Source organism: Mytilus trossulus, chromosome 10 (assembly GCF_036588685.1).
Source record: "Mytilus trossulus isolate FHL-02 chromosome 10, PNRI_Mtr1.1.1.hap1, whole genome shotgun sequence".
NCBI classification, from domain to species: Eukaryota; Metazoa; Mollusca; class Bivalvia; order Mytilida; family Mytilidae; genus Mytilus; species Mytilus trossulus.
This window is the reverse complement of record NC_086382.1, coordinates 51,423,902-51,448,807: the sequence shown is the minus strand read 5'-3', so window position 1 is coordinate 51,448,807 and position 24,906 is coordinate 51,423,902. Positions and strand designations below refer to the sequence as shown.

Below are 24,906 nucleotides of genomic sequence, written 5' to 3'. Positions count from 1 at the left end.
TAGTTTTACGATCAACTTTATTTTGACTGTAATTTCGTTTGTCATCATTTCCTGACAGTCGCCTGAAAAAAGATTTTCGTCAATGAGAAAAAATAATTAGCAGAGCGTGGTTTCGATCCACGGACCTCTGGGTTATGGGCCCAGCACGCTTCCACTGCGCCACTCTGCTCATGAGATACAGTTATGACTTTTAACTATATAGAGTGCAACCAATCACACGCGTTGCATCAGAAAACGATATTCCCGCTAAAAAGCAAATTCTTCAAGACTTTTTTCACTAACGTTATGTTCTTGACCCGCATTTTGACTAAGAGAAATTTGATTTAGTGTTCTTAATTCGTTTCAGGCCAGGCAAACCTACGTTTCCCAGAATAATAATAGCAATTTCGGGATTTCCTTGTGTGAGAAGTCTATATCATAAAGCAAATTGAGAGCAGAACAGTTGTAAATAAGTTGATCTGTCTTAAAATTTCTATAAATTTGAAATGACTCTGTTAACGAAGTTGTACCGTACATTATATATATGCTTACCGTACATTATCTATATGCTAAATGAAAGGTATAAACTATATTGTTTTCTCAACAATATCGTCAGCCTGCGTAGCTCAGTCGGTAGAGCATCAGACTTTTAATCTGAGGGTCTAGGGTTCGAGTCCCTACGTGGGCGATTGTAATTTTTGCTCCTTTGAGGTGGATTGATATCGTTTCTGTTCTAGACATCATTTGTTTATACATGTTATAGGTGTGATCCCTATACCTAAGTTTGAACGACTCTACAATGTCGTCTGATTGCAATTTTATTAGCAGCTGACGATGGACACAGCTGCATGGTATTTATATAGAAAAGCATCGATCATAAGTTTTGATTTTCTTTTAATTTCGATGCAAACGGGTCAAATAATACAATAGAAACGTATTAAGTAGACTTGTAAAATAAATCTGGTCTTTTATATCAACTATTCTGTGGTATAACAAAAAGTTTTGAGAGAAACTGTTAATTATAAATGTGCAAAATTTGGGAGTGTTCTCTAAGTAGCCTGCGTAGCTCAGTCGGTAGAGCATCAGACTTTTAATCTGAGGGTCTAGGGTTCGAGTCCCTACGTGGGCGGCTGAATTTTTGGCAAACTTTATTGTTATAGTACTATGTGTTCTTGTTATGGATAGGTTCGAAAACAAGTTTTGCTTGCAAAACATGAAAAACGTCAAAGTAAACGACAACATGATCTCCACCGCCTCTTTCCGTGACGAAAGATAGGTTTATATAATATGTGGACTGATATATCATCAATATGAGCATTTATTTTCGAACGTTCGAATAGGTATTCATGATTCTTTATCTGGTTTGTTTAAACTTTTGTTGATTAATGAGTAGCACATGTATATTATAGCTGCATAAATGACTACTTTGAGGATTCAAACGTTTACATATTGAGGGATTTCACCAACTTATTACATACATGTGATATTTTTCATACTGAATTAGTTGATTTTTCAGGATAGAGTCATAGTTTTACGATCAACTTTATTTTGACTGTAATTTCGTTTGTCATCATTTCCTGACAGTCGCCTGAAAAAAGATTTTCGTCAATGAGAAAAAATAATTAGCAGAGCGTGGTTTCGATCCACGGACCTCTGGGTTATGGGCCCAGCACGCTTCCACTGCGCCACTCTGCTCATGAGATACAGTTATGACTTTTAACTATATAGAGTGCAACCAATCACACGCGTTGCATCAGAAAACGATATTCCCGCTAAAAAGCAAATTCTTCAAGACTTTTTTCACTAACGTTATGTTCTTGACCCGCATTTTGACTAAGAGAAATTTGATTTAGTGTTCTTAATTCGTTTCATGCCAGGCAAACCTACGTTTCCCAGAATAATAATAGCAATTTCGGGATTTCCTTGTGTGAGAAGTCTATATCATAAAGCAAATTGAGAGCAGAACAGTTGTAAATAAGTTGATCTGTCTTAAAATTTCTATAAATTTGAAATGACTCTGTTAACGAAGTTGTACCGTACATTATATATATGCTTACCGTACATTATCTATATGCTAAATGAAAGGTATAAACTATATTGTTTTCTCAACAATATCGTCAGCCTGCGTAGCTCAGTCGGTAGAGCATCAGACTTTTAATCTGAGGGTCTAGGGTTCGAGTCCCTACGTGGGCGATTGTAATTTTTGCTCCTTTGAGGTGGATTGATATCGTTTCTGTTCTAGACATCATTTGTTTATACATGTTATAGGTGTGATCCCTATACCTAAGTTTGAACGACTCTACAATGTCGTCTGATTGCAATTTTATTAGCAGCTGACGATGGACACAGCTGCATGGTATTTATATAGAAAAGCATCGATCATAAGTTTTGATTTTCTTTTAATTTCGATGCAAACGGGTCAAATAATACAATAGAAACGTATTAAGTAGACTTGTAAAATAAATCTGGTCTTTTATATCAACTATTCTGTGGTATAACAAAAAGTTTTGAGAGAAACTGTTAATTATAAATGTGCAAAATTTGGGAGTGTTCTCTAAGTAGCCTGCGTAGCTCAGTCGGTAGAGCATCAGACTTTTAATCTGAGGGTCTAGGGTTCGAGTCCCTACGTGGGCGGCTGAATTTTTGGCAAACTTTATTGTTATAGTACTATGTGTTCTTGTTATGGATAGGTTCGAAAACAAGTTTTGCTTGCAAAACATGAAAAACGTCAAAGTAAACGACAACATGATCTCCACCGCCTCTTTCCGTGACGAAAGATAGGTTTATATAATATGTGGACTGATATATCATCAATATGAGCATTTATTTTCGAACGTTCGAATAGGTATTCATGATTCTTTATCTGGTTTGTTTAAACTTTTGTTGATTAATGAGTAGCACATGTATATTATAGCTGCATAAATGACTACTTTGAGGATTCAAACGTTTACATATTGAGGGATTTCACCAACTTATTACATACATGTGATATTTTTCATACTGAATTAGTTGATTTTTCAGGATAGAGTCATAGTTTTACGATCAACTTTATTTTGACTGTAATTTCGTTTGTCATCATTTCCTGACAGTCGCCTGAAAAAAGATTTTCGTCAATGAGAAAAAATAATTAGCAGAGCGTGGTTTCGATCCACGGACCTCTGGGTTATGGGCCCAGCACGCTTCCACTGCGCCACTCTGCTCATGAGATACAGTTATGACTTTTAACTATATAGAGTGCAACCAATCACACGCGTTGCATCAGAAAACGATATTCCCGCTAAAAAGCAAATTCTTCAAGACTTTTTTCACTAACGTTATGTTCTTGACCCGCATTTTGACTAAGAGAAATTTGATTTAGTGTTCTTAATTCGTTTCATGCCAGGCAAACCTACGTTTCCCAGAATAATAATAGCAATTTCGGGATTTCCTTGTGTGAGAAGTCTATATCATAAAGCAAATTGAGAGCAGAACAGTTGTAAATAAGTTGATCTGTCTTAAAATTTCTATAAATTTGAAATGACTCTGTTAACGAAGTTGTACCGTACATTATATATATGCTTACCGTACATTATCTATATGCTAAATGAAAGGTATAAACTATATTGTTTTCTCAACAATATCGTCAGCCTGCGTAGCTCAGTCGGTAGAGCATCAGACTTTTAATCTGAGGGTCTAGGGTTCGAGTCCCTACGTGGGCGATTGTAATTTTTGCTCCTTTGAGGTGGATTGATATCGTTTCTGTTCTAGACATCATTTGTTTATACATGTTATAGGTGTGATCCCTATACCTAAGTTTGAACGACTCTACAATGTCGTCTGATTGCAATTTTATTAGCAGCTGACGATGGACACAGCTGCATGGTATTTATATAGAAAAGCATCGATCATAAGTTTTGATTTTCTTTTAATTTCGATGCAAACGGGTCAAATAATACAATAGAAACGTATTAAGTAGACTTGTAAAATAAATCTGGTCTTTTATATCAACTATTCTGTGGTATAACAAAAAGTTTTGAGAGAAACTGTTAATTATAAATGTGCAAAATTTGGGAGTGTTCTCTAAGTAGCCTGCGTAGCTCAGTCGGTAGAGCATCAGACTTTTAATCTGAGGGTCTAGGGTTCGAGTCCCTACGTGGGCGGCTGAATTTTTGGCAAACTTTATTGTTATAGTACTATGTGTTCTTGTTATGGATAGGTTCGAAAACAAGTTTTGCTTGCAAAACATGAAAAACGTCAAAGTAAACGACAACATGATCTCCACCGCCTCTTTCCGTGACGAAAGATAGGTTTATATAATATGTGGACTGATATATCATCAATATGAGCATTTATTTTCGAACGTTCGAATAGGTATTCATGATTCTTTATCTGGTTTGTTTAAACTTTTGTTGATTAATGAGTAGCACATGTATATTATAGCTGCATAAATGACTACTTTGAGGATTCAAACGTTTACATATTGAGGGATTTCACCAACTTATTACATACATGTGATATTTTTCATACTGAATTAGTTGATTTTTCAGGATAGAGTCATAGTTTTACGATCAACTTTATTTTGACTGTAATTTCGTTTGTCATCATTTCCTGACAGTCGCCTGAAAAAAGATTTTCGTCAATGAGAAAAAATAATTAGCAGAGCGTGGTTTCGATCCACGGACCTCTGGGTTATGGGCCCAGCACGCTTCCACTGCGCCACTCTGCTCATGAGATACAGTTATGACTTTTAACTATATAGAGTGCAACCAATCACACGCGTTGCATCAGAAAACGATATTCCCGCTAAAAAGCAAATTCTTCAAGACTTTTTTCACTAACGTTATGTTCTTGACCCGCATTTTGACTAAGAGAAATTTGATTTAGTGTTCTTAATTCGTTTCAGGCCAGGCAAACCTACGTTTCCCAGAATAATAATAGCAATTTCGGGATTTCCTTGTGTGAGAAGTCTATATCATAAAGCAAATTGAGAGCAGAACAGTTGTAAATAAGTTGATCTGTCTTAAAATTTCTATAAATTTGAAATGACTCTGTTAACGAAGTTGTACCGTACATTATCTATATGCTTACCGTACATTATCTATATGCTAAATGAAAGGTATAAACTATATTGTTTTCTCAACAATATCGTCAGCCTGCGTAGCTCAGTCGGTAGAGCATCAGACTTTTAATCTGAGGGTCTAGGGTTCGAGTCCCTACGTGGGCGATTGTAATTTTTGCTCCTTTGAGGTGGATTGATATCGTTTCTGTTCTAGACATCATTTGTTTATACATGTTATAGGTGTGATCCCTATACCTAAGTTTGAACGACTCTACAATGTCGTCTGATTGCAATTTTATTAGCAGCTGACGATGGACACAGCTGCATGGTATTTATATAGAAAAGCATCGATCATAAGTTTTGATTTTCTTTTAATTTCGATGCAAACGGGTCAAATAATACAATAGAAACGTATTAAGTAGACTTGTAAAATAAATCTGGTCTTTTATATCAACTATTCTGTGGTATAACAAAAAGTTTTGAGAGAAACTGTTAATTATAAATGTGCAAAATTTGGGAGTGTTCTCTAAGTAGCCTGCGTAGCTCAGTCGGTAGAGCATCAGACTTTTAATCTGAGGGTCTAGGGTTCGAGTCCCTACGTGGGCGGCTGAATTTTTGGCAAACTTTATTGTTATAGTACTATGTGTTCTTGTTATGGATAGGTTCGAAAACAAGTTTTGCTTGCAAAACATGAAAAACGTCAAAGTAAACGACAACATGATCTCCACCGCCTCTTTCCGTGACGAAAGATAGGTTTATATAATATGTGGACTGATATATCATCAATATGAGCATTTATTTTCGAACGTTCGAATAGGTATTCATGATTCTTTATCTGGTTTGTTTAAACTTTTGTTGATTAATGAGTAGCACATGTATATTATAGCTGCATAAATGACTACTTTGAGGATTCAAACGTTTACATATTGAGGGATTTCACCAACTTATTACATACATGTGATATTTTTCATACTGAATTAGTTGATTTTTCAGGATAGAGTCATAGTTTTACGATCAACTTTATTTTGACTGTAATTTCGTTTGTCATCATTTCCTGACAGTCGCCTGAAAAAAGATTTTCGTCAATGAGAAAAAATAATTAGCAGAGCGTGGTTTCGATCCACGGACCTCTGGGTTATGGGCCCAGCACGCTTCCACTGCGCCACTCTGCTCATGAGATACAGTTATGACTTTTAACTATATAGAGTGCAACCAATCACACGCGTTGCATCAGAAAACGATATTCCCGCTAAAAAGCAAATTCTTCAAGACTTTTTTCACTAACGTTATGTTCTTGACCCGCATTTTGACTAAGAGAAATTTGATTTAGTGTTCTTAATTCGTTTCAGGCCAGGCAAACCTACGTTTCCCAGAATAATAATAGCAATTTCGGGATTTCCTTGTGTGAGAAGTCTATATCATAAAGCAAATTGAGAGCAGAACAGTTGTAAATAAGTTGATCTGTCTTAAAATTTCTATAAATTTGAAATGACTCTGTTAACGAAGTTGTACCGTACATTATATATATGCTTACCGTACATTATCTATATGCTAAATGAAAGGTATAAACTATATTGTTTTCTCAACAATATCGTCAGCCTGCGTAGCTCAGTCGGTAGAGCATCAGACTTTTAATCTGAGGGTCTAGGGTTCGAGTCCCTACGTGGGCGATTGTAATTTTTGCTCCTTTGAGGTGGATTGATATCGTTTCTGTTCTAGACATCATTTGTTTATACATGTTATAGGTGTGATCCCTATACCTAAGTTTGAACGACTCTACAATGTCGTCTGATTGCAATTTTATTAGCAGCTGACGATGGACACAGCTGCATGGTATTTATATAGAAAAGCATCGATCATAAGTTTTGATTTTCTTTTAATTTCGATGCAAACGGGTCAAATAATACAATAGAAACGTATTAAGTAGACTTGTAAAATAAATCTGGTCTTTTATATCAACTATTCTGTGGTATAACAAAAAGTTTTGAGAGAAACTGTTAATTATAAATGTGCAAAATTTGGGAGTGTTCTCTAAGTAGCCTGCGTAGCTCAGTCGGTAGAGCATCAGACTTTTAATCTGAGGGTCTAGGGTTCGAGTCCCTACGTGGGCGGCTGAATTTTTGGCAAACTTTATTGTTATAGTACTATGTGTTCTTGTTATGGATAGGTTCGAAAACAAGTTTTGCTTGCAAAACATGAAAAACGTCAAAGTAAACGACAACATGATCTCCACCGCCTCTTTCCGTGACGAAAGATAGGTTTATATAATATGTGGACTGATATATCATCAATATGAGCATTTATTTTCGAACGTTCGAATAGGTATTCATGATTCTTTATCTGGTTTGTTTAAACTTTTGTTGATTAATGAGTAGCACATGTATATTATAGCTGCATAAATGACTACTTTGAGGATTCAAACGTTTACATATTGAGGGATTTCACCAACTTATTACATACATGTGATATTTTTCATACTGAATTAGTTGATTTTTCAGGATAGAGTCATAGTTTTACGATCAACTTTATTTTGACTGTAATTTCGTTTGTCATCATTTCCTGACAGTCGCCTGAAAAAAGATTTTCGTCAATGAGAAAAAATAATTAGCAGAGCGTGGTTTCGATCCACGGACCTCTGGGTTATGGGCCCAGCACGCTTCCACTGCGCCACTCTGCTCATGAGATACAGTTATGACTTTTAACTATATAGAGTGCAACCAATCACACGCGTTGCATCAGAAAACGATATTCCCGCTAAAAAGCAAATTCTTCAAGACTTTTTTCACTAACGTTATGTTCTTGACCCGCATTTTGACTAAGAGAAATTTGATTTAGTGTTCTTAATTCGTTTCAGGCCAGGCAAACCTACGTTTCCCAGAATAATAATAGCAATTTCGGGATTTCCTTGTGTGAGAAGTCTATATCATAAAGCAAATTGAGAGCAGAACAGTTGTAAATAAGTTGATCTGTCTTAAAATTTCTATAAATTTGAAATGACTCTGTTAACGAAGTTGTACCGTACATTATATATATGCTTACCGTACATTATCTATATGCTAAATGAAAGGTATAAACTATATTGTTTTCTCAACAATATCGTCAGCCTGCGTAGCTCAGTCGGTAGAGCATCAGACTTTTAATCTGAGGGTCTAGGGTTCGAGTCCCTACGTGGGCGATTGTAATTTTTGCTCCTTTGAGGTGGATTGATATCGTTTCTGTTCTAGACATCATTTGTTTATACATGTTATAGGTGTGATCCCTATACCTAAGTTTGAACGACTCTACAATGTCGTCTGATTGCAATTTTATTAGCAGCTGACGATGGACACAGCTGCATGGTATTTATATAGAAAAGCATCGATCATAAGTTTTGATTTTCTTTTAATTTCGATGCAAACGGGTCAAATAATACAATAGAAACGTATTAAGTAGACTTGTAAAATAAATCTGGTCTTTTATATCAACTATTCTGTGGTATAACAAAAAGTTTTGAGAGAAACTGTTAATTATAAATGTGCAAAATTTGGGAGTGTTCTCTAAGTAGCCTGCGTAGCTCAGTCGGTAGAGCATCAGACTTTTAATCTGAGGGTCTAGGGTTCGAGTCCCTACGTGGGCGGCTGAATTTTTGGCAAACTTTATTGTTATAGTACTATGTGTTCTTGTTATGGATAGGTTCGAAAACAAGTTTTGCTTGCAAAACATGAAAAACGTCAAAGTAAACGACAACATGATCTCCACCGCCTCTTTCCGTGACGAAAGATAGGTTTATATAATATGTGGACTGATATATCATCAATATGAGCATTTATTTTCGAACGTTCGAATAGGTATTCATGATTCTTTATCTGGTTTGTTTAAACTTTTGTTGATTAATGAGTAGCACATGTATATTATAGCTGCATAAATGACTACTTTGAGGATTCAAACGTTTACATATTGAGGGATTTCACCAACTTATTACATACATGTGATATTTTTCATACTGAATTAGTTGATTTTTCAGGATAGAGTCATAGTTTTACGATCAACTTTATTTTGACTGTAATTTCGTTTGTCATCATTTCCTGACAGTCGCCTGAAAAAAGATTTTCGTCAATGAGAAAAAATAATTAGCAGAGCGTGGTTTCGATCCACGGACCTCTGGGTTATGGGCCCAGCACGCTTCCACTGCGCCACTCTGCTCATGAGATACAGTTATGACTTTTAACTATATAGAGTGCAACCAATCACACGCGTTGCATCAGAAAACGATATTCCCGCTAAAAAGCAAATTCTTCAAGACTTTTTTCACTAACGTTATGTTCTTGACCCGCATTTTGACTAAGAGAAATTTGATTTAGTGTTCTTAATTCGTTTCAGGCCAGGCAAACCTACGTTTCCCAGAATAATAATAGCAATTTCGGGATTTCCTTGTGTGAGAAGTCTATATCATAAAGCAAATTGAGAGCAGAACAGTTGTAAATAAGTTGATCTGTCTTAAAATTTCTATAAATTTGAAATGACTCTGTTAACGAAGTTGTACCGTACATTATATATATGCTTACCGTACATTATCTATATGCTAAATGAAAGGTATAAACTATATTGTTTTCTCAACAATATCGTCAGCCTGCGTAGCTCAGTCGGTAGAGCATCAGACTTTTAATCTGAGGGTCTAGGGTTCGAGTCCCTACGTGGGCGATTGTAATTTTTGCTCCTTTGAGGTGGATTGATATCGTTTCTGTTCTAGACATCATTTGTTTATACATGTTATAGGTGTGATCCCTATACCTAAGTTTGAACGACTCTACAATGTCGTCTGATTGCACTTTTATTAGCAGCTGACGATGGACACAGCTGCATGGTATTTATATAGAAAAGCATCGATCATAAGTTTTGATTTTCTTTTAATTTCGATGCAAACGGGTCAAATAATACAATAGAAACGTATTAAGTAGACTTGTAAAATAAATCTGGTCTTTTATATCAACTATTCTGTGGTATAACAAAAAGTTTTGAGAGAAACTGTTAATTATAAATGTGCAAAATTTGGGAGTGTTCTCTAAGTAGCCTGCGTAGCTCAGTCGGTAGAGCATCAGACTTTTAATCTGAGGGTCTAGGGTTCGAGTCCCTACGTGGGCGGCTGAATTTTTGGCAAACTTTATTGTTATAGTACTATGTGTTCTTGTTATGGATAGGTTCGAAAACAAGTTTTGCTTGCAAAACATGAAAAACGTCAAAGTAAACGACAACATGATCTCCACCGCCTCTTTCCGTGACGAAAGATAGGTTTATATAATATGTGGACTGATATATCATCAATATGAGCATTTATTTTCGAACGTTCGAATAGGTATTCATGATTCTTTATCTGGTTTGTTTAAACTTTTGTTGATTAATGAGTAGCACATGTATATTATAGCTGCATAAATGACTACTTTGAGGATTCAAACGTTTACATATTGAGGGATTTCACCAACTTATTACATACATGTGATATTTTTCATACTGAATTAGTTGATTTTTCAGGATAGAGTCATAGTTTTACGATCAACTTTATTTTGACTGTAATTTCGTTTGTCATCATTTCCTGACAGTCGCCTGAAAAAAGATTTTCGTCAATGAGAAAAAATAATTAGCAGAGCGTGGTTTCGATCCACGGACCTCTGGGTTATGGGCCCAGCACGCTTCCACTGCGCCACTCTGCTCATGAGATACAGTTATGACTTTTAACTATATAGAGTGCAACCAATCACACGCGTTGCATCAGAAAACGATATTCCCGCTAAAAAGCAAATTCTTCAAGACTTTTTTCACTAACGTTATGTTCTTGACCCGCATTTTGACTAAGAGAAATTTGATTTAGTGTTCTTAATTCGTTTCAGGCCAGGCAAACCTACGTTTCCCAGAATAATAATAGCAATTTCGGGATTTCCTTGTGTGAGAAGTCTATATCATAAAGCAAATTGAGAGCAGAACAGTTGTAAATAAGTTGATCTGTCTTAAAATTTCTATAAATTTGAAATGACTCTGTTAACGAAGTTGTACCGTACATTATATATATGCTTACCGTACATTATCTATATGCTAAATGAAAGGTATAAACTATATTGTTTTCTCAACAATATCGTCAGCCTGCGTAGCTCAGTCGGTAGAGCATCAGACTTTTAATCTGAGGGTCTAGGGTTCGAGTCCCTACGTGGGCGATTGTAATTTTTGCTCCTTTGAGGTGGATTGATATCGTTTCTGTTCTAGACATCATTTGTTTATACATGTTATAGGTGTGATCCCTATACCTAAGTTTGAACGACTCTACAATGTCGTCTGATTGCAATTTTATTAGCAGCTGACGATGGACACAGCTGCATGGTATTTATATAGAAAAGCATCGATCATAAGTTTTGATTTTCTTTTAATTTCGATGCAAACGGGTCAAATAATACAATAGAAACGTATTAAGTAGACTTGTAAAATAAATCTGGTCTTTTATATCAACTATTCTGTGGTATAACAAAAAGTTTTGAGAGAAACTGTTAATTATAAATGTGCAAAATTTGGGAGTGTTCTCTAAGTAGCCTGCGTAGCTCAGTCGGTAGAGCATCAGACTTTTAATCTGAGGGTCTAGGGTTCGAGTCCCTACGTGGGCGGCTGAATTTTTGGCAAACTTTATTGTTATAGTACTATGTGTTCTTGTTATGGATAGGTTCGAAAACAAGTTTTGCTTGCAAAACATGAAAAACGTCAAAGTAAACGACAACATGATCTCCACCGCCTCTTTCCGTGACGAAAGATAGGTTTATATAATATGTGGACTGATATATCATCAATATGAGCATTTATTTTCGAACGTTCGAATAGGTATTCATGATTCTTTATCTGGTTTGTTTAAACTTTTGTTGATTAATGAGTAGCACATGTATATTATAGCTGCATAAATGACTACTTTGAGGATTCAAACGTTTACATATTGAGGGATTTCACCAACTTATTACATACATGTGATATTTTTCATACTGAATTAGTTGATTTTTCAGGATAGAGTCATAGTTTTACGATCAACTTTATTTTGACTGTAATTTCGTTTGTCATCATTTCCTGACAGTCGCCTGAAAAAAGATTTTCGTCAATGAGAAAAAATAATTAGCAGAGCGTGGTTTCGATCCACGGACCTCTGGGTTATGGGCCCAGCACGCTTCCACTGCGCCACTCTGCTCATGAGATACAGTTATGACTTTTAACTATATAGAGTGCAACCAATCACACGCGTTGCATCAGAAAACGATATTCCCGCTAAAAAGCAAATTCTTCAAGACTTTTTTCACTAACGTTATGTTCTTGACCCGCATTTTGACTAAGAGAAATTTGATTTAGTGTTCTTAATTCGTTTCAGGCCAGGCAAACCTACGTTTCCCAGAATAATAATAGCAATTTCGGGATTTCCTTGTGTGAGAAGTCTATATCATAAAGCAAATTGAGAGCAGAACAGTTGTAAATAAGTTGATCTGTCTTAAAATTTCTATAAATTTGAAATGACTCTGTTAACGAAGTTGTACCGTACATTATATATATGCTTACCGTACATTATCTATATGCTAAATGAAAGGTATAAACTATATTGTTTTCTCAACAATATCGTCAGCCTGCGTAGCTCAGTCGGTAGAGCATCAGACTTTTAATCTGAGGGTCTAGGGTTCGAGTCCCTACGTGGGCGATTGTAATTTTTGCTCCTTTGAGGTGGATTGATATCGTTTCTGTTCTAGACATCATTTGTTTATACATGTTATAGGTGTGATCCCTATACCTAAGTTTGAACGACTCTACAATGTCGTCTGATTGCAATTTTATTAGCAGCTGACGATGGACACAGCTGCATGGTATTTATATAGAAAAGCATCGATCATAAGTTTTGATTTTCTTTTAATTTCGATGCAAACGGGTCAAATAATACAATAGAAACGTATTAAGTAGACTTGTAAAATAAATCTGGTCTTTTATATCAACTATTCTGTGGTATAACAAAAAGTTTTGAGAGAAACTGTTAATTATAAATGTGCAAAATTTGGGAGTGTTCTCTAAGTAGCCTGCGTAGCTCAGTCGGTAGAGCATCAGACTTTTAATCTGAGGGTCTAGGGTTCGAGTCCCTACGTGGGCGGCTGAATTTTTGGCAAACTTTATTGTTATAGTACTATGTGTTCTTGTTATGGATAGGTTCGAAAACAAGTTTTGCTTGCAAAACATGAAAAACGTCAAAGTAAACGACAACATGATCTCCACCGCCTCTTTCCGTGACGAAAGATAGGTTTATATAATATGTGGACTGATATATCATCAATATGAGCATTTATTTTCGAACGTTCGAATAGGTATTCATGATTCTTTATCTGGTTTGTTTAAACTTTTGTTGATTAATGAGTAGCACATGTATATTATAGCTGCATAAATGACTACTTTGAGGATTCAAACGTTTACATATTGAGGGATTTCACCAACTTATTACATACATGTGATATTTTTCATACTGAATTAGTTGATTTTTCAGGATAGAGTCATAGTTTTACGATCAACTTTATTTTGACTGTAATTTCGTTTGTCATCATTTCCTGACAGTCGCCTGAAAAAAGATTTTCGTCAATGAGAAAAAATAATTAGCAGAGCGTGGTTTCGATCCACGGACCTCTGGGTTATGGGCCCAGCACGCTTCCACTGCGCCACTCTGCTCATGAGATACAGTTATGACTTTTAACTATATAGAGTGCAACCAATCACACGCGTTGCATCAGAAAACGATATTCCCGCTAAAAAGCAAATTCTTCAAGACTTTTTTCACTAACGTTATGTTCTTGACCCGCATTTTGACTAAGAGAAATTTGATTTAGTGTTCTTAATTCGTTTCAGGCCAGGCAAACCTACGTTTCCCAGAATAATAATAGCAATTTCGGGATTTCCTTGTGTGAGAAGTCTATATCATAAAGCAAATTGAGAGCAGAACAGTTGTAAATAAGTTGATCTGTCTTAAAATTTCTATAAATTTGAAATGACTCTGTTAACGAAGTTGTACCGTACATTATATATATGCTTACCGTACATTATCTATATGCTAAATGAAAGGTATAAACTATATTGTTTTCTCAACAATATCGTCAGCCTGCGTAGCTCAGTCGGTAGAGCATCAGACTTTTAATCTGAGGGTCTAGGGTTCGAGTCCCTACGTGGGCGATTGTAATTTTTGCTCCTTTGAGGTGGATTGATATCGTTTCTGTTCTAGACATCATTTGTTTATACATGTTATAGGTGTGATCCCTATACCTAAGTTTGAACGACTCTACAATGTCGTCTGATTGCAATTTTATTAGCAGCTGACGATGGACACAGCTGCATGGTATTTATATAGAAAAGCATCGATCATAAGTTTTGATTTTCTTTTAATTTCGATGCAAACGGGTCAAATAATACAATAGAAACGTATTAAGTAGACTTGTAAAATAAATCTGGTCTTTTATATCAACTATTCTGTGGTATAACAAAAAGTTTTGAGAGAAACTGTTAATTATAAATGTGCAAAATTTGGGAGTGTTCTCTAAGTAGCCTGCGTAGCTCAGTCGGTAGAGCATCAGACTTTTAATCTGAGGGTCTAGGGTTCGAGTCCCTACGTGGGCGGCTGAATTTTTGGCAAACTTTATTGTTATAGTACTATGTGTTCTTGTTATGGATAGGTTCGAAAACAAGTTTTGCTTGCAAAACATGAAAAACGTCAAAGTAAACGACAACATGATCTCCACCGCCTCTTTCCGTGACGAAAGATAGGTTTATATAATATGTGGACTGATATATCATCAATATGAGCATTTATTTTCGAACGTTCGAATAGGTATTCATGATTCTTTATCTGGTTTGTTTAAACTTTTGTTGATTAATGAGTAGCACATGTATATTATAGCTGCATAAATGACTACTTTGAGGATTCAAACGTTTACATATTGAGGGATTTCACCAACTTATTACATACATGTGATATTTTTCATACTGAATTAGTTGATTTTTCAGGATAGAGTCATAGTTTTACGATCAACTTTATTTTGACTGTAATTTCGTTTGTCATCATTTCCTGACAGTCGCCTGAAAAAAGATTTTCGTCAATGAGAAAAAATAATTAGCAGAGCGTGGTTTCGATCCACGGACCTCTGGGTTATGGGCCCAGCACGCTTCCACTGCGCCACTCTGCTCATGAGATACAGTTATGACTTTTAACTATATAGAGTGCAACCAATCACACGCGTTGCATCAGAAAACGATATTCCCGCTAAAAAGCAAATTCTTCAAGACTTTTTTCACTAACGTTATGTTCTTGACCCGCATTTTGACTAAGAGAAATTTGATTTAGTGTTCTTAATTCGTTTCAGGCCAGGCAAACCTACGTTTCCCAGAATAATAATAGCAATTTCGGGATTTCCTTGTGTGAGAAGTCTATATCATAAAGCAAATTGAGAGCAGAACAGTTGTAAATAAGTTGATCTGTCTTAAAATTTCTATAAATTTGAAATGACTCTGTTAACGAAGTTGTACCGTACATTATATATATGCTTACCGTACATTATCTATATGCTAAATGAAAGGTATAAACTATATTGTTTTCTCAACAATATCGTCAGCCTGCGTAGCTCAGTCGGTAGAGCATCAGACTTTTAATCTGAGGGTCTAGGGTTCGAGTCCCTACGTGGGCGATTGTAATTTTTGCTCCTTTGAGGTGGATTGATATCGTTTCTGTTCTAGACATCATTTGTTTATACATGTTATAGGTGTGATCCCTATACCTAAGTTTGAACGACTCTACAATGTCGTCTGATTGCAATTTTATTAGCAGCTGACGATGGACACAGCTGCATGGTATTTATATAGAAAAGCATCGATCATAAGTTTTGATTTTCTTTTAATTTCGATGCAAACGGGTCAAATAATACAATAGAAACGTATTAAGTAGACTTGTAAAATAAATCTGGTCTTTTATATCAACTATTCTGTGGTATAACAAAAAGTTTTGAGAGAAACTGTTAATTATAAATGTGCAAAATTTGGGAGTGTTCTCTAAGTAGCCTGCGTAGCTCAGTCGGTAGAGCATCAGACTTTTAATCTGAGGGTCTAGGGTTCGAGTCCCTACGTGGGCGGCTGAATTTTTGGCAAACTTTATTGTTATAGTACTATGTGTTCTTGTTATGGATAGGTTCGAAAACAAGTTTTGCTTGCAAAACATGAAAAACGTCAAAGTAAACGACAACATGATCTCCACCGCCTCTTTCCGTGACGAAAGATAGGTTTATATAATATGTGGACTGATATATCATCAATATGAGCATTTATTTTCGAACGTTCGAATAGGTATTCATGATTCTTTATCTGGTTTGTTTAAACTTTTGTTGATTAATGAGTAGCACATGTATATTATAGCTGCATAAATGACTACTTTGAGGATTCAAACGTTTACATATTGAGGGATTTCACCAACTTATTACATACATGTGATATTTTTCATACTGAATTAGTTGATTTTTCAGGATAGAGTCATAGTTTTACGATCAACTTTATTTTGACTGTAATTTCGTTTGTCATCATTTCCTGACAGTCGCCTGAAAAAAGATTTTCGTCAATGAGAAAAAATAATTAGCAGAGCGTGGTTTCGATCCACGGACCTCTGGGTTATGGGCCCAGCACGCTTCCACTGCGCCACTCTGCTCATGAGATACAGTTATGACTTTTAACTATATAGAGTGCAACCAATCACACGCGTTGCATCAGAAAACGATATTCCCGCTAAAAAGCAAATTCTTCAAGACTTTTTTCACTAACGTTATGTTCTTGACCCGCATTTTGACTAAGAGAAATTTGATTTAGTGTTCTTAATTCGTTTCAGGCCAGGCAAACCTACGTTTCCCAGAATAATAATAGCAATTTCGGGATTTCCTTGTGTGAGAAGTCTATATCATAAAGCAAATTGAGAGCAGAACAGTTGTAAATAAGTTGATCTGTCTTAAAATTTCTATAAATTTGAAATGACTCTGTTAACGAAGTTGTACCGTACATTATATATATGCTTACCGTACATTATCTATATGCTAAATGAAAGGTATAAACTATATTGTTTTCTCAACAATATCGTCAGCCTGCGTAGCTCAGTCGGTAGAGCATCAGACTTTTAATCTGAGGGTCTAGGGTTCGAGTCCCTACGTGGGCGATTGTAATTTTTGCTCCTTTGAGGTGGATTGATATCGTTTCTGTTCTAGACATCATTTGTTTATACATGTTATAGGTGTGATCCCTATACCTAAGTTTGAACGACTCTACAATGTCGTCTGATTGCAATTTTATTAGCAGCTGACGATGGACACAGCTGCATGGTATTTATATAGAAAAGCATCGATCATAAGTTTTGATTTTCTTTTAATTTCGATGCAAACGGGTCAAATAATACAATAGAAACGTATTAAGTAGACTTGTAAAATAAATCTGGTCTTTTATATCAACTATTCTGTGGTATAACAAAAAGTTTTGAGAGAAACTGTTAATTATAAATGTGCAAAATTTGGGAGTGTTCTCTAAGTAGCCTGCGTAGCTCAGTCGGTAGAGCATCAGACTTTTAATCTGAGGGTCTAGGGTTCGAGTCCCTACGTGGGCGGCTGAATTTTTGGCAAACTTTATTGTTATAGTACTATGTGTTCTTGTTATGGATAGGTTCGAAAACAAGTTTTGCTTGCAAAACATGAAAAACGTCAAAGTAAACGACAACATGATCTCCACCGCCTCTTTCCGTGACGAAAGATAGGTTTATATAATATGTGGACTGATATATCATCAATATGAGCATTTATTTTCGAACGTTCGAATAGGTATTCATGATTCTTTATCTGGTTTGTTTAAACTTTTGTTGATTAATGAGTAGCACATGTATATTATAGCTGCATAAATGACTACTTTGAGGATTCAAACGTTTACATATTGAGGGATTTCACCAACTTATTACATACATGTGATATTTTTCATACTGAATTAGTTGATTTTTCAGGATAGAGTCATAGTTTTACGATCAACTTTATTTTGACTGTAATTTCGTTTGTCATCATTTCCTGACAGTCGCCTGAAAAAAGATTTTCGTCAATGAGAAAAAATAATTAGCAGAGCGTGGTTTCGATCCACGGACCTCTGGGTTATGGGCCCAGCACGCTTCCACTGCGCCACTCTGCTCATGAGATACAGTTATGACTTTTAACTATATAGAGTGCAACCAATCACACGCGTTGCATCAGAAAACGATATTCCCGCTAAAAAGCAAATTCTTCAAGACTTTTTTCACTAACGTTATGTTCTTGACCCGCATTTTGACTAAGAGAAATTTGATTTAGTGTTCTTAATTCGTTTCAGGCCAGGCAAACCTACGTTTCCCAGAATAATAATAGCAATTTCGGGATTTCCTTGTGTGAGAAGTCTATATCATAAAGCAAATTGAGAGCAGAACAGTTGTAAATAAGTTGATCTGTCTTAAAATTTCTATAAATTTGAAATGACTCTGTTAACGAAGTTGTACCGTACATTATATATATGCTTACCGTACATTATCTATATGCTAAATGAAAGGTATAAACTATATTGTTTTCTCAACAATATCGTCAGCCTGCGTAGCTCAGTCGGTAGAGCATCAGACTTTTAATCTGAGGGTCTAGGGTTCGAGTCCCTACGTGGGCGATTGTAATTTTTGCTCCTTTGAGGTGGATTGATATCGTTTCTGTTCTAGACATCATTTGTTTATACATGTTATAGGTGTGATCCCTATACCTAAGTTTGAACGACTCTACAATGTCGTCTGATTGCAATTTTATTAGCAGCTGACGATGGACACAGCTGCATGGTATTTATATAGAAAAGCATCGATCATAAGTTTTGATTTTCTTTTAATTTCGATGCAAACGGGTCAAATAATACAATAGAAACGTATTAAGTAGACTTGTAAAATAAATCTGGTCTTTTATATCAACTATTCTGTGGTATAACAAAAAGTTTTGAGAGAAACTGTTAATTATAAATGTGCAAAATTTGGGAGTGTTCTCTAAGTAGCCTGCGTAGCTCAGTCGGTAGAGCATCAGACTTTTAATCTGAGGGTCTAGGGTTCGAGTCCCTACGTGGGCGGCTGAATTTTTGGCAAACTTTATTGTTATAGTACTATGTGTTCTTGTTATGGATAGGTTCGAAAACAAGTTTTGCTTGCAAAACATGAAAAACGTCAAAGTAAACGACAACATGATCTCCACCGCCTCTTTCCGTGACGAAAGATAGGTTTATATAATATGTGGACTGATATATCATCAATATGAGCATTTATTTTCGAACGTTCGAATAGGTATTCATGATTCTTTATCTGGTTTGTTTAAACTTTTGTTGATTAATGAGTAGCACATGTATATTATAGCTGCATAAATGACTACTTTGAGGATTCAAACGTTTACATATTGAGGGATTTCACCAACTTATTACATACATGTGATATTTTTCATACTGAATTAGTTGATTTTTCAGGATAGAGTCATAGTTTTACGATCAACTTTATTTTGACTGTAATTTCGTTTGTCATCATTTCCTGACAGTCGCCTGAAAAAAGATTTTCGTCAATGAGAAAAAATAATTAGCAGAGCGTGGTTTCGATCCACGGACCTCTGGGTTATGGGCCCAGCACGCTTCCACTGCGCCACTCTGCTCATGAGATACAGTTATGACTTTTAACTATATAGAGTGCAACCAATCACACGCGTTGCATCAGAAAACGATATTCCCGCTAAAAAGCAAATTCTTCAAGACTTTTTTCACTAACGTTATGTTCTTGACCCGCATTTTGACTAAGAGAAATTTGATTTAGTGTTCTTAATTCGTTTCAGGCCAGGCAAACCTACGTTTCCCAGAATAATAATAGCAATTTCGGGATTTCCTTGTGTGAGAAGTCTATATCATAAAGCAAATTGAGAGCAGAACAGTTGTAAATAAGTTGATCTGTCTTAAAATTTCTATAAATTTGAAATGACTCTGTTAACGAAGTTGTACCGTACATTATATATATGCTTACCGTACATTATCTATATGCTAAATGAAAGGTATAAACTATATTGTTTTCTCAACAATATCGTCAGCCTGCGTAGCTCAGTCGGTAGAGCATCAGACTTTTAATCTGAGGGTCTAGGGTTCGAGTCCCTACGTGGGCGATTGTAATTTTTGCTCCTTTGAGGTGGATTGATATCGTTTCTGTTCTAGACATCATTTGTTTATACATGTTATAGGTGTGATCCCTATACCTAAGTTTGAACGACTCTACAATGTCGTCTGATTGCAATTTTATTAGCAGCTGACGATGGACACAGCTGCATGGTATTTTATATAGAAAAGCATCGATCATAAGTTTTGATTTTCTTTTAATTTCGATGCAAACGGGTCAAATAATACAATAGAAACGTATTAAGTAGACTTGTAAAATAAATCTGGTCTTTTATATCAACTATTCTGTGGTATAACAAAAAGTTTTGAGAGAAACTGTTAATTATAAATGTGCAAAATTTGGGAGTGTTCTCTAAGTAGCCTGCGTAGCTCAGTCGGTAGAGCATCAGACTTTTAATCTGAGGGTCTAGGGTTCGAGTCCCTACGTGGGCGGCTGAATTTTTGGCAACTTTATTGTTATAGTACTATGTGTTCTTGTTATGGATAGGTTCGAAAACAAGTTTTGCTTGCAAAACATGAAAAACGTCAAAGTAAACGACAACATGATCTCCACCGCCTCTTTCCGTGACGAAAGATAGGTTTATATAATATGTGGACTGATATATCATCAATATGAGCATTTATTTCGAACGTTCGAATAGGTATTCATGATTCTTTATCTGGTTTGTTTAAACTTTTGTTGATTAATGAGTAGCACATGTATATTATAGCTGCATAAATGACTACTTTGAGGATTCAAACGTTTACATATTGAGGGATTTCACCAACTTATTACATACATGTGATATTTTTCATACTGAATTAGTTGATTTTTCAGGATAGAGTCATAGTTTTACGATCAACTTTATTTTGACTGTAATTTCGTTTGTCATCATTTCCTGACAGTCGCCTGAAAAAAGATTTTCGTCAATGAGAAAAAATAATTAGCAGAGCGTGGTTTCGATCCACGGACCTCTGGGTTATGGGCCCAGCACGCTTCCACTGCGCCACTCTGCTCATGAGATACAGTTATGACTTTTAACTATATAGAGTGCAACCAATCACACGCGTTGCATCAGAAAACGATATTCCCGCTAAAAAGCAAATTCTTCAAGACTTTTTTCACTAACGTTATGTTCTTGACCCGCATTTTGACTAAGAGAAATTTGATTTAGTGTTCTTAATTCGTTTCAGGCCAGGCAAACCTACGTTTCCCAGAATAATAATAGCAATTTCGGGATTTCCTTGTGTGAGAAGTCTATATCATAAAGCAAATTGAGAGCAGAACAGTTGTAAATAAGTTGATCTGTCTTAAAATTTCTATAAATTTGAAATGACTCTGTTAACGAAGTTGTACCGTACATTATATATATGCTTACCGTACATTATCTATATGCTAAATGAAAGGTATAAACTATATTGTTTTCTCAACAATATCGTCAGCCTGCGTAGCTCAGTCGGTAGAGCATCAGACTTTTAATCTGAGGGTCTAGGGTTCGAGTCCCTACGTGGGCGATTGTAATTTTTGCTCCTTGAGGTGGATTGATATCGTTTCTGTTCTAGACATCATTTGTTTATACATGTTATAGGTGTGATCCCTATACCTAAGTTTGAACGACTCTACAATGTCGTCTGATTGCAATTTTATTAGCAGCTGACGATGGACACAGCTGCATGGTATTTATATAGAAAAGCATCGATCATAAGTTTTGATTTTCTTTTAATTTCGATGCAAACGGGTCAAATAATACAATAGAAACGTATTAAGTAGACTTGTAAAATAAATCTGGTCTTTTATATCAACTATTCTGTGGTATAACAAAAAGTTTTGAGAGAAACTGTTAATTATAAATGTGCAAAATTTGGGAGTGTTCTCTAAGTAGCCTGCGTAGCTCAGTCGGTAGAGCATCAGACTTTAATCTGAGGGTCTAGGGTTCGAGTCCCTACGTGGGCGGCTGAATTTTTGGCAAACTTTATTGTTATAGTACTATGTGTTCTTGTTATGGATAGGTTCGAAAACAAGTTTTGCTTGCAAAACATGAAAAACGTCAAAGTAAACGACAACATGATCTCCACCGCCTCTTTCCGTGACGAAAGATAGGTTTATATAATATGTGGACTGATATATCATCAATATGAGCATTTATTTTCGAACGTTCGAATAGGTATTCATGATTCTTTATCTGGTTTGTTTAAACTTTTGTTGATTAATGAGTAGCACATGTATATTATAGCTGCATAAATGACTACTTTGAGGATTCAAACGTTTACATATTGAGGGATTTCACCAACTTATTACATACATGTGATATTTTTCATACTGAATTAGTTGATTTTTCAGGATAGAGTCATAGTTTTACGATCAACTTTATTTTGACTGTAATTTCGTTTGTCATCATTTCCTGACAGTCGCCTGAAAAAAGATTTTCGTCAATGAGAAAAAATAATTAGCAGAGCGTGGTTTCGATCCACGGACCTCTGGGTTATGGGCCCAGCACGCTTCCACTGCGCCACTCTGCTCATGAGATACAGTTATGACTTTTAACTATATAGAGTGCAACCAATCACACGCGTTGCATCAGAAAACGATATTCCCGCTAAAAAGCAAATTCTTCAAGACTTTTTTCACTAACGTTATGTTCTTGACCCGCATTTTGACTAAGAGAAATTTGATTTAGTGTTCTTAATTCGTTTCAGGCCAGGCAAACCTACGTTTCCCAGAATAAATAAATAAGCAATTTCGGGATTTCCTTGTGTGAGAAGTCTATATCATAAAGCAAATTGAGAGCAGAACAGTTGTAAATAAGTTGATCTGTCTTAAAATTTCTATAAATTTGAAATGACTCTGTTAACGAAGTTGTACCGTACATTATATATATGCTTACCGTACATTATCTATATGCTAAATGAAAGGTATAAACTATATTGTTTTCTCAACAATATCGTCAGCCTGCGTAGCTCAGTCGGTAGAGCATCAGACTTTTAATCTGAGGGTCTAGGGTTCGAGTCCCTACGTGGGCGATTGTAATTTTTGCTCCTTTGAGGTGGATTGATATCGTTTCTGTTCTAGACATCATTTGTTTATACATGTTATAGGTGTGATCCCTATACCTAAGTTTGAACGACTCTACAATGTCGTCTGATTGCAATTTTATTAGCAGCTGACGATGGACACAGCTGCATGGTATTTATATAGAAAAGCATCGATCATAAGTTTTGATTTTCTTTTAATTTCGATGCAAACGGGTCAAATAATACAATAGAAACGTATTAAGTAGACTTGTAAAATAAATCTGGTCTTTTATATCAACTATTCTGTGGTATAACAAAAAGTTTTGAGAGAAACTGTTAATTATAAATGTGCAAAATTTGGGAGTGTTCTCTAAGTAGCCTGCGTAGCTCAGTCGGTAGAGCATCAGACTTTTAATCTGAGGGTCTAGGGTTCGAGTCCCTACGTGGGCGGCTGAATTTTTGGCAAACTTTATTGTTATAGTACTATGTGTTCTTGTTATGGATAGGTTCGAAAACAAGTTTTGCTTGCAAAACATGAAAAACGTCAAAGTAAACGACAACATGATCTCCACCGCCTCTTTCCGTGACGAAAGATAGGTTTATATAATATGTGGACTGATATATCATCAATATGAGCATTTATTTTCGAACGTTCGAATAGGTATTCATGATTCTTTATCTGGTTTGTTTAAACTTTTGTTGATTAATGAGTAGCACATGTATATTATAGCTGCATAAATGACTACTTTGAGGATTCAAACGTTTACATATTGAGGGATTTCACCAACTTATTACATACATGTGATATTTTTCATACTGAATTAGTTGATTTTTCAGGATAGAGTCATAGTTTTACGATCAACTTTATTTTGACTGTAATTTCGTTTGTCATCATTTCCTGACAGTCGCCTGAAAAAAGATTTTCGTCAATGAGAAAAAATAATTAGCAGAGCGTGGTTTCGATCCACGGACCTCTGGGTTATGGGCCCAGCACGCTTCCACTGCGCCACTCTGCTCATGAGATACAGTTATGACTTTTAACTATATAGAGTGCAACCAATCACACGCGTTGCATCAGAAAACGATATTCCCGCTAAAAGCAAATTCTTCAAGACTTTTTTCACTAACGTTATGTTCTTGACCCGCATTTTGACTAAGAGAAATTTGATTTAGTGTTCTTAATTCGTTTCAGGCCAGGCAAACCTACGTTTCCCAGAATAATAATAGCAATTTCGGGATTTCCTTGTGTGAGAAGTCTATATCATAAAGCAAATTGAGAGCAGAACAGTTGTAAATAAGTTGATCTGTCTTAAAATTTCTATAAATTTGAAATGACTCTGTTAACGAAGTTGTACCGTACATTATATATATGCTTACCGTACATTATCTATATGCTAAATGAAAGGTATAAACTATATTGTTTTCTCAACAATATCGTCAGCCTGCGTAGCTCAGTCGGTAGAGCATCAGACTTTTAATCTGAGGGTCTAGGGTTCGAGTCCCTACGTGGGCGATTGTAATTTTTGCTCCTTTGAGGTGGATTGATATCGTTTCTGTTCTAGACATCATTTGTTTATACATGTTATAGGTGTGATCCCTATACCTAAGTTTGAACGACTCTACAATGTCGTCTGATTGCAATTTTATTAGCAGCTGACGATGGACACAGCTGC

The 24,906-nt window shown here is 35.7% G+C and overlaps 32 non-coding genes across 32 annotated transcripts; all 32 read left to right on the top strand.

Annotated features, from left to right (window-relative positions):
• Positions 1 to 594: 594 nt before the first annotated feature.
• Positions 595 to 667, top strand: Trnak-uuu (transfer RNA lysine (anticodon UUU)). Its single transcript has one exon. It is a non-coding gene; the product is annotated as a tRNA-Lys (tRNA).
• Positions 668 to 1,035: 368 nt separating this feature from the next.
• Trnak-uuu (transfer RNA lysine (anticodon UUU)) lies at positions 1,036 to 1,108 on the top strand. The gene has a single exon. It is a non-coding gene; the product is annotated as a tRNA-Lys (tRNA).
• Positions 1,109 to 2,099: 991 nt separating this feature from the next.
• Trnak-uuu (transfer RNA lysine (anticodon UUU)) lies at positions 2,100 to 2,172 on the top strand. Its single transcript has one exon. It is a non-coding gene; the product is annotated as a tRNA-Lys (tRNA).
• Positions 2,173 to 2,540: 368 nt separating this feature from the next.
• Positions 2,541 to 2,613, top strand: Trnak-uuu (transfer RNA lysine (anticodon UUU)). Its single transcript has one exon. It is a non-coding gene; the product is annotated as a tRNA-Lys (tRNA).
• Positions 2,614 to 3,604: 991 nt separating this feature from the next.
• Positions 3,605 to 3,677, top strand: Trnak-uuu (transfer RNA lysine (anticodon UUU)). Its single transcript has one exon. It is a non-coding gene; the product is annotated as a tRNA-Lys (tRNA).
• Positions 3,678 to 4,045: 368 nt separating this feature from the next.
• On the top strand, positions 4,046 to 4,118 carry Trnak-uuu (transfer RNA lysine (anticodon UUU)). Its single transcript has one exon. It is a non-coding gene; the product is annotated as a tRNA-Lys (tRNA).
• A 991-nt stretch (positions 4,119 to 5,109) lies between these two features.
• Trnak-uuu (transfer RNA lysine (anticodon UUU)) lies at positions 5,110 to 5,182 on the top strand. The gene has a single exon. It is a non-coding gene; the product is annotated as a tRNA-Lys (tRNA).
• A 368-nt stretch (positions 5,183 to 5,550) lies between these two features.
• On the top strand, positions 5,551 to 5,623 carry Trnak-uuu (transfer RNA lysine (anticodon UUU)). The gene has a single exon. It is a non-coding gene; the product is annotated as a tRNA-Lys (tRNA).
• A 991-nt stretch (positions 5,624 to 6,614) lies between these two features.
• Positions 6,615 to 6,687, top strand: Trnak-uuu (transfer RNA lysine (anticodon UUU)). Its single transcript has one exon. It is a non-coding gene; the product is annotated as a tRNA-Lys (tRNA).
• Positions 6,688 to 7,055: 368 nt separating this feature from the next.
• Trnak-uuu (transfer RNA lysine (anticodon UUU)) lies at positions 7,056 to 7,128 on the top strand. The gene has a single exon. It is a non-coding gene; the product is annotated as a tRNA-Lys (tRNA).
• Positions 7,129 to 8,119: 991 nt separating this feature from the next.
• On the top strand, positions 8,120 to 8,192 carry Trnak-uuu (transfer RNA lysine (anticodon UUU)). The gene has a single exon. It is a non-coding gene; the product is annotated as a tRNA-Lys (tRNA).
• Positions 8,193 to 8,560: 368 nt separating this feature from the next.
• Positions 8,561 to 8,633, top strand: Trnak-uuu (transfer RNA lysine (anticodon UUU)). The gene has a single exon. It is a non-coding gene; the product is annotated as a tRNA-Lys (tRNA).
• Positions 8,634 to 9,624: 991 nt separating this feature from the next.
• Positions 9,625 to 9,697, top strand: Trnak-uuu (transfer RNA lysine (anticodon UUU)). Its single transcript has one exon. It is a non-coding gene; the product is annotated as a tRNA-Lys (tRNA).
• A 368-nt stretch (positions 9,698 to 10,065) lies between these two features.
• On the top strand, positions 10,066 to 10,138 carry Trnak-uuu (transfer RNA lysine (anticodon UUU)). The gene has a single exon. It is a non-coding gene; the product is annotated as a tRNA-Lys (tRNA).
• Positions 10,139 to 11,129: 991 nt separating this feature from the next.
• Positions 11,130 to 11,202, top strand: Trnak-uuu (transfer RNA lysine (anticodon UUU)). The gene has a single exon. It is a non-coding gene; the product is annotated as a tRNA-Lys (tRNA).
• Positions 11,203 to 11,570: 368 nt separating this feature from the next.
• On the top strand, positions 11,571 to 11,643 carry Trnak-uuu (transfer RNA lysine (anticodon UUU)). The gene has a single exon. It is a non-coding gene; the product is annotated as a tRNA-Lys (tRNA).
• A 991-nt stretch (positions 11,644 to 12,634) lies between these two features.
• Trnak-uuu (transfer RNA lysine (anticodon UUU)) lies at positions 12,635 to 12,707 on the top strand. Its single transcript has one exon. It is a non-coding gene; the product is annotated as a tRNA-Lys (tRNA).
• A 368-nt stretch (positions 12,708 to 13,075) lies between these two features.
• Trnak-uuu (transfer RNA lysine (anticodon UUU)) lies at positions 13,076 to 13,148 on the top strand. The gene has a single exon. It is a non-coding gene; the product is annotated as a tRNA-Lys (tRNA).
• Positions 13,149 to 14,139: 991 nt separating this feature from the next.
• Trnak-uuu (transfer RNA lysine (anticodon UUU)) lies at positions 14,140 to 14,212 on the top strand. Its single transcript has one exon. It is a non-coding gene; the product is annotated as a tRNA-Lys (tRNA).
• A 368-nt stretch (positions 14,213 to 14,580) lies between these two features.
• On the top strand, positions 14,581 to 14,653 carry Trnak-uuu (transfer RNA lysine (anticodon UUU)). Its single transcript has one exon. It is a non-coding gene; the product is annotated as a tRNA-Lys (tRNA).
• Positions 14,654 to 15,644: 991 nt separating this feature from the next.
• On the top strand, positions 15,645 to 15,717 carry Trnak-uuu (transfer RNA lysine (anticodon UUU)). Its single transcript has one exon. It is a non-coding gene; the product is annotated as a tRNA-Lys (tRNA).
• Positions 15,718 to 16,085: 368 nt separating this feature from the next.
• On the top strand, positions 16,086 to 16,158 carry Trnak-uuu (transfer RNA lysine (anticodon UUU)). Its single transcript has one exon. It is a non-coding gene; the product is annotated as a tRNA-Lys (tRNA).
• Positions 16,159 to 17,149: 991 nt separating this feature from the next.
• On the top strand, positions 17,150 to 17,222 carry Trnak-uuu (transfer RNA lysine (anticodon UUU)). Its single transcript has one exon. It is a non-coding gene; the product is annotated as a tRNA-Lys (tRNA).
• A 368-nt stretch (positions 17,223 to 17,590) lies between these two features.
• Trnak-uuu (transfer RNA lysine (anticodon UUU)) lies at positions 17,591 to 17,663 on the top strand. The gene has a single exon. It is a non-coding gene; the product is annotated as a tRNA-Lys (tRNA).
• Positions 17,664 to 18,654: 991 nt separating this feature from the next.
• On the top strand, positions 18,655 to 18,727 carry Trnak-uuu (transfer RNA lysine (anticodon UUU)). The gene has a single exon. It is a non-coding gene; the product is annotated as a tRNA-Lys (tRNA).
• Positions 18,728 to 19,095: 368 nt separating this feature from the next.
• On the top strand, positions 19,096 to 19,168 carry Trnak-uuu (transfer RNA lysine (anticodon UUU)). The gene has a single exon. It is a non-coding gene; the product is annotated as a tRNA-Lys (tRNA).
• Positions 19,169 to 20,159: 991 nt separating this feature from the next.
• On the top strand, positions 20,160 to 20,232 carry Trnak-uuu (transfer RNA lysine (anticodon UUU)). Its single transcript has one exon. It is a non-coding gene; the product is annotated as a tRNA-Lys (tRNA).
• Positions 20,233 to 20,601: 369 nt separating this feature from the next.
• Trnak-uuu (transfer RNA lysine (anticodon UUU)) lies at positions 20,602 to 20,674 on the top strand. Its single transcript has one exon. It is a non-coding gene; the product is annotated as a tRNA-Lys (tRNA).
• A 989-nt stretch (positions 20,675 to 21,663) lies between these two features.
• Trnak-uuu (transfer RNA lysine (anticodon UUU)) lies at positions 21,664 to 21,736 on the top strand. The gene has a single exon. It is a non-coding gene; the product is annotated as a tRNA-Lys (tRNA).
• Positions 21,737 to 23,169: 1,433 nt separating this feature from the next.
• Positions 23,170 to 23,242, top strand: Trnak-uuu (transfer RNA lysine (anticodon UUU)). The gene has a single exon. It is a non-coding gene; the product is annotated as a tRNA-Lys (tRNA).
• Positions 23,243 to 23,610: 368 nt separating this feature from the next.
• On the top strand, positions 23,611 to 23,683 carry Trnak-uuu (transfer RNA lysine (anticodon UUU)). Its single transcript has one exon. It is a non-coding gene; the product is annotated as a tRNA-Lys (tRNA).
• A 990-nt stretch (positions 23,684 to 24,673) lies between these two features.
• On the top strand, positions 24,674 to 24,746 carry Trnak-uuu (transfer RNA lysine (anticodon UUU)). Its single transcript has one exon. It is a non-coding gene; the product is annotated as a tRNA-Lys (tRNA).
• The last annotated feature ends 160 nt before the right edge of the window (positions 24,747 to 24,906 follow it).